Genomic DNA, 7,144 nt, shown 5'->3' with positions numbered 1-7,144 from the left:
GATTTGGTGCTTTTATTGTGGTGGATCTATGCAATTTTGGAATTGATTAAACTGTTATACTATTGCCAGTTATTATGTGGACTTTTTGAGGATAGCATGCTGTACTATTTTAAACAGCATCATTTAAATCCATACATGCAAAATGCAGGATATAAAACAAAATGGTTAAGACACAAAAGTGGTTAATGTAAAAAGTATAGAAATCGTGGCCATTTATTGAGATTTTAATGTAAAAGGTAAACATTTTTAGTTAAACAGGGATCATAGTACAAGATGTTTGAAGAGCTTTAAGTACTTGAGTTTTACTTTTTGAAATTTAAGGCCGGTAAAAACCCTTGAAAATAGCAATATTCCTGAAGAGGCGGTACTTGACAAGTGCTTGAATTATTAAAAGACAATGTATCCATAAAATAATTGTTTAATTTTTTCATTAAATATATCTTTTTACGCAATTCAAAAAACATAATACATTTTTTTGCTTATTTCGTTCAATGTCATACAACTAGTGAGCTAAGCCAGTAGTAGTACTTGCTATGTAGTGTAAACATGGCTGAAGACATGAAAAGAGAGATGAACACAGAAAACCGATGAACCAAATCAATTGAGTCATTCACGCTGGATTATTAGTGTATCTTTATTTGTTTAAGTGAGATTTCTGAAGTCCTTGGAAAAAAAATAGTGCTTAAAGTTTTTGAAAGTCACATTTTTTCCTAAGACCATCTTTTCCTTTCTCAGTTTACACAAACTACAATTACAAAAGGAAAACCAAATGCCTAAAGGAAATATCAGTTCACTCACATCATCGTACGAGAAGCGACATCAATCATAGTGACAGTATTTTCTTGAATAAAACAAACCACCTTTTTCCATATACTGTATATCCCAAGGTGCTTTCTACAGAATCTTCCAAGTGACTGTTTTTAATGGTATGTGGTCGGAGGTGTTCCACTTACCTAAACTGACTGGAGGAAGCATTTAGTCACACTCTTCTTCCCACTGTTCACTATATATGCCCTAAAAGGAGAAGATTTTTGTCAAGGCGCTAATTTCCCGTACGTCTTTACAATGTGGGTGGGATACTTTGGACTTTGACTTCAGGAAAATTGGCACGCTTCCGGAAAGATACTCGTATATCATTTATATTTCCTTGGAATTTAGGTTCATGTCTCAGAATCGCTATCACTTTTGGGAGTCTAGGATCTTGACCTTGAAATAGGCCTACTCTTTTTAAAGAGAATGCTGCATCTGTAAATTCTTTCATAACTTTTTCAAATATGAACAAGAAAATGTTCCATAGTTCTTTTAAGGACCTTGCAACACAGACCCCAGATATCATCGGCCTCTCTTAATGAACCGTGCTCTTCTAAACTACATTTAGAAGAATCCGGCCAAGTCAACATCCACTGGCCTGAAAGTTCAACATCATAGAAAAGCAGATGAAACCACTACATTATTACACTTTATTACGTGCCGACATCTGTCCTTCATTGCCGTTTCTACAAATATAACCATACAAGGTGATGCGCATCTGCTGGGGCAAAAGACTCATCTAGCTATGACCCTAAAGGGTCAAAGCGAACACTTAGAGAATGGCATGTCCTACCAAGTACGATTGTTGGTGAACAAATACCTCTATCGCTTTTTGCCGTGAAGTCACAGTCTGTTGAAGCCGCACTGATGACAACGGATGGCAAAAGCGAACCTCTTTTTGTTCGGTCAGTCAACGAAATATCCAGAGTAGTGTTGGAGAAACGTTTATGACGGGTGTCCAGGCACTGGAGGTGGTCGGGAGCCTACTGTTTGTTGTACTTGCTGGGTGCACTGATGGACACGCTGGCTGGCCATTTGAACTGGGGACAGGGATGAATGTTATGACTCCTTGAGAGTCAGGGAATTTGTGGATCTTGGCAAGAATTGCGGAACATCATAAATACGAAGCTGTAATGGAACACAAGGGTTGGACCAATGGGAATAGTAAAAGTGACACTATGGGACCAAGTTACAAGGACCTGCAGGATTTGCAATCTGTTTGTTTGAAAGGCCCGACTTGGTGGATCGTAACTCTGCTCCACCAACAACGTGAGTTTATCAAACAATGGACGATGCCAAGTTTGAAACTTGTTTAGAAAGTCCTTTTTGTAAATTTGGTTTGTTCCTAGCACGGCTTTACCTTAACTTTGAGAGGCAAACCAGTTGGGTCGTTTTTCAAACCATCCTCTTGTTTGACAGTAAACTGTTTGCTCCCATGGTGGCGTATCTATAGTGCCCACATCCCATGAGCTATGCCAAGGGAATTGAGTTTATATACAAGATGAACCTAGCTGATAAGCTTCTGTTTGCTCCCTAGCTCAGTATTACACTCCTAAAAATAAAGGTTATTTATTGGCATCAATGGTTCCATGAAGAAACTTGAACGTCCATGGAACCTTTCAAATGCAGAATAGGTTCTTTATAGCTGAAAAAGTTTCTTTAGATTTTTTTAAAATGTTCTTCAAAATGGTTCAAGAACTTCACTGAAAGGATCTTTGGAGAACCAAAAATGGTTCTTCTGTGGCATCACTGCCAAAACAACCCTTTGGAGCCTTTATTTTTAAGAGCGTAAGGTAGTTTCTTATTTGTAGCCAATTGCATTTTAAAAACAAGTGCATGTGAAGCTTGGAGAATGCACCATGAAATGTTGATATCTTCAGTTTCAATGCCACAGTGTATTCTAATTTGTTTACAATATTCACATCTTAGGGAACTATGTACCAGGTTTTTTGCAGACCACCAGGCCAAAAGTAAAATGACTAGCAAGGTTTGATTCAGTGTGATGATACAGCACAGACTAAAAGTTTGGACACACCTTTTCAATTTTCATGACTATGAAAATTGTAGATTCACACTAAAGGCATCAAATTATGAATTAACACATGTGGAATTATATTTAATTCTATATATACTTCTGCACAACACAACTGATGGTCCCAACCCCATTTATAAGGCAAGAAATCCCACTTATTAAACCTGACAGGGCACACCTGTGAAGTGAAAACCATTTCAGGTGACTACCTCTTGAAGTTCATCAAGAGAATGCCAAGAGTGTGCAAAACAGTAATCAAAGCAAAAGGTGGCTACTTTGAAGAACCTAGAATATGACACATTTTCAGTTGTTTCACACTTTATGTATATAATTCCACATGTGTTAATTCTTAGTTTTGATGCCTTTAGTGTGAATCTACAATTTTCAGTCATGAAAATAAAGAAATATTTGGTTCAAAGGTGTGTCCAAACTTTTGGTCTGTACTGTACATGTGTTTAAAGATAAACGTACATCTATATATTTTCTTGTTAGTTATATAACCGGATAAGGAAGTGTTGCACATTACAGTGACCTATTAAATTTACAACTTGTTGTGGTGACTGAAAAAACAGTTGCTTGGTTTGGGTTTTGACTGAGCAATGACCACAAAAGTGTTTCCACTAATCATCCAGTCGCTTTCGAAATGCGTTTCATTGGGTCTCTATGTCCAGTGTTCTCGAATTAAAATAAACACATCCAGACCAGACCCTGCCAAGAAACTTTGGACAGCGATAGACTCTCGGGCCGTCTGTTGATTGAATTAACCTCCACAACAGAGGCTTCTTGTGTTGGTCAGGGTCTGGGCTAACCTGTCTGACTTTTCTCTTTGAGCACAGCTGGAAGCCAGATTCACTGTCATGGATTCAGTAGATTTTCCAGCCATTCGCTGGCGAAGCATTGAGGTGTGGTTGACGAGACCCTTGGGACTTTGCTCTTAAAAGTGTCTCCACTGGAGAGAACGACTACAAGGGCCTCCCTATTCTGGGAAGTCAGAATAGAGTAACAGAAAAGCAATGCGGGTGAGTTGGCTGAATGGATGGTATAGGCCAACAAACAACCACAATTTTCCAGCCATTAGGTGGACGATTGTGGTGTCAAAGTATTTTGCTGACAACTCCCTTTCATGCGAACTTCATTCATCATTACAGTCTAAGGCATAATCCCACAAAAACTGTTTGGATTCTCCATGCTTGCATGCTAAATGTGAACTCTTCAGTCAATTCTTACTGGTCAACTTCTGGAAAGAAGAGAGAAGACTTTGGTTCATTAGGCAAAGAACTCATTAAGCCGAGAGGTAGAACAAATACGGGCCGTGAAAATGGTTTCCACTTGATGTTACTGCTAAGTAGGCTATGACAGAGTTTGGCTTCTTGTGTTTCCGAATTGAAACATTAGCATTCACAATCTCATGTTTAACTATGTAAAACTTTGAATTAAAACTAACAGTTAACTCTCCTGGATCTCACGAGGACAGCTTGGATACTACAATCAAACAGATTACTTTAATGGAGCTTGGCGACTTTGTTTTTGTGCAAATCTATTTTTTATGGAGGGAAAAGGACTCAAGCAGTGGCTCTCCATCTCTCTGTGGGAAGCCAACCGCAGATTTTCTCTCCACCGCAGAGCAAGAATGGCTGCCTGGAAGATGCTCGGCACTAGCTTGAATAAAATTAAATGATTTTATCATCTGACAAATCCCCACATGGAAATGATGACACATTATTTTATATACTGTCAAGTCAACCACTTTTAAATCCATTTCACATGTCTTGATTTGTTTTGTACGCTAACCCTTCCCAGGCCACAGTTAATGTTTGATTTTACGAATCGCTCAATGCAATATTTTTTTTTGAGTGCATCAGTTCAGCGATTTCAGGAAAGGAATAACTTGGCACACCAGACAGATGGGTCACCCTGTTTCAAAAGTAATGAGGAGCTGAGGTTTCCTTCTGTGTCAGTTATTGGACACCAAATGACTGGAGGCAGTTCAGCCTTCAAGCAAGATCAGCCTTGCCACTGTTGCAGCTGTTTCAAGCCAATGGAAAGGGTACACATCTGGCAGAGGCCCAGCAAATTATTGAAAAACCATGTTGGGTGAAACCTCTCATGATGGTTTAGAGCAGGTATGGGCAATTTGTGTCTTGGAAAGCCATTGTACTTCAAAGTTTTATCTTCATTCAGAATTAAACACACCTGCCTGTAATTTTTTTAGGTAATCGTAAAGACCTTGGTTAGTTTTTTCAAGTGTATTTTATTATGGATGAAGCTAAACTCTGGGCTGGACCAGACTGGAATTGCCCATACCTGCTTTTAAAAATCCAGGTGAGAAACCTTTGGACTTCTGGAGGTGCTCTTCAATTCTGGTCTTTCAGGGCTGGGCAACTTCGGTCCTGGGTGGACACTGTACTGCAGAGTTTAGCTCCAACTCTAATTAAACACACCTGAACAAGCTAATCAAGGTCTTCAAAGTCCCTAGAAAGCTACAGCCAGGTGTGTTTGATTAGGGATGGAGCTAAACTCTACAGGACAATGGCCCTCCAGGACTGAAGTTGCCCATCCCTGGTTTTGTTCCAACCCTGATCAAACCTAACTGTGATTTCCTAGTATTCTTGAAGACATTTTAGCTCAGGGGTGTCCAGTCCTGCACTTGTATGGCCACCTTCCAGCAGAGATTAGTTCAAGCCCTAACTGAACCAAATATCAGTGTCTTCAGGATCACTAGAAAGTTCTAGGCAGGTGTATTGGAGCTGGTTCAAGACCTTGAAGGGTTAGAGCTATAGTCAAACCTTGACAATCACCAAGAGGGGTTGCAAGGATTTTCAGGTCTACATCAGCTGTAGCCAACCTTGCTCTTAGAGGAGGGGTTTGCCTCAACACACCTGCCTGGAAGTTTCTAGCATGATTAGCTGGTTCAGGTGTGTTTAATTAGGGTGGGAGGTTGGCTACCCCTGGTCTAGCAGTGTTTTCCAGTCATGATCTCTCTAACCCAGGGGTGTCCAAACTCGTTCCTGGAGGGCCGGTGTCCTTTGGAGTTTAGCTCCAACTTGCCTCAACACACCTGCCAGGAAGTTCCTAGCATGTCTAGTAAGAGCTTGATTAGCTGATTTAGATGTGTCTAATTGGGGTTGGAGCTAAACTCTGCAGGATACCGGCCCTCCAGGACTGAGTTTAAGCTCCCTTGCTCTAACCTGACACACACATTTGTGGTCTGGGAGTCTTTACTAATGAGCTGAATCAGGTGCAGTTGATTAGATAGACATCTAACATTTGCAGTGTTGAGGGCTCTCCAGGACCATGATTGGGAACCACTGGTCTACATGACCTATAGCTGTGTCCGGAGAGCCACAACAATGGCTGTCCCAATTCAAATGCTCATTCAAACGTAGCTTTAAAAATGCCTCCTGTTTCCTAGTCCATTGAGATTACAACATATGGATCCCTCACAGCCCAGACTTCCCTAGAGTCCATGTGTGATGACAGGAATTTTTTTTGAGAAAAATGCTGGTGTGACTTCAAAGGTAAGTATTGGGTTTCAAATGTTATTGAATACTGTACCTAATGTTCCAAAACATTTTAAGTGGTATAAATGTTGCCATATCTTACTAAGATGCAGTTTTATAGATAATGTATACTTAACATTTTTTTTTAAAGTCCAATTTATACTACCACTCCTCCAAGCTAAAACCAGGGCTCAACAACTTTGGTTGTGGAGGGCCACTGTCCTGCAAAGTTTAGCTCCAACCCTAATCAAACAGCACCTGCCTGTAGCTTTCCAGTGATCTTGAAGACATTGATTAGCTTGTTTGGGTTTGTTTGATTAGGGTGGGCACTAAACTCTGCAGGAAAGTGGACCTTCAAAACCGAAGTTCCCCAGCCTTGGGCAAGACCAGGGGTGCCCAAACTCGGTCCTGGAGAGCCGGTGTCCTGCAGAGTTAAACTCCAACTTGTCTCAACACATGTGTTGGAATGTTTCTAGTACACCTAGTTAGAGCTTGGTTAATTAGTTTAGGTGTGTCTAATTGGGGTTTAAGCTAAACTCTTTCCTTAAACAACTGGCTCTGCCCAGTTTAGCTCCAAACCTAATCAGACACACCTAGTCCAGCTAATTAAGGTCTAAGATTACTAGAAACTTCAAAGCAGGGGTGAGTTGGAGCTGGTTCTATCTAAACTCTGCAGAGCTGTGGCCCTCCAGGAACTGAGTTTGAGGCATATGCCCTATACCCTCCAGGACCCAAGTTGAACAGCCCTGGGCTAGATTCCCATTTTTAACAATGCTGGTTTGACATTTCCAGTCTTCAGAGA

Source organism: Garra rufa, chromosome 7, assembly GCF_049309525.1.
Source record: "Garra rufa chromosome 7, GarRuf1.0, whole genome shotgun sequence".
In the NCBI taxonomy this organism is placed as follows: domain Eukaryota; kingdom Metazoa; phylum Chordata; class Actinopteri; order Cypriniformes; family Cyprinidae; genus Garra; species Garra rufa.
The sequence above is the reverse complement of the archived record's forward strand: the minus strand, read 5'-3'. Positions refer to the sequence as shown.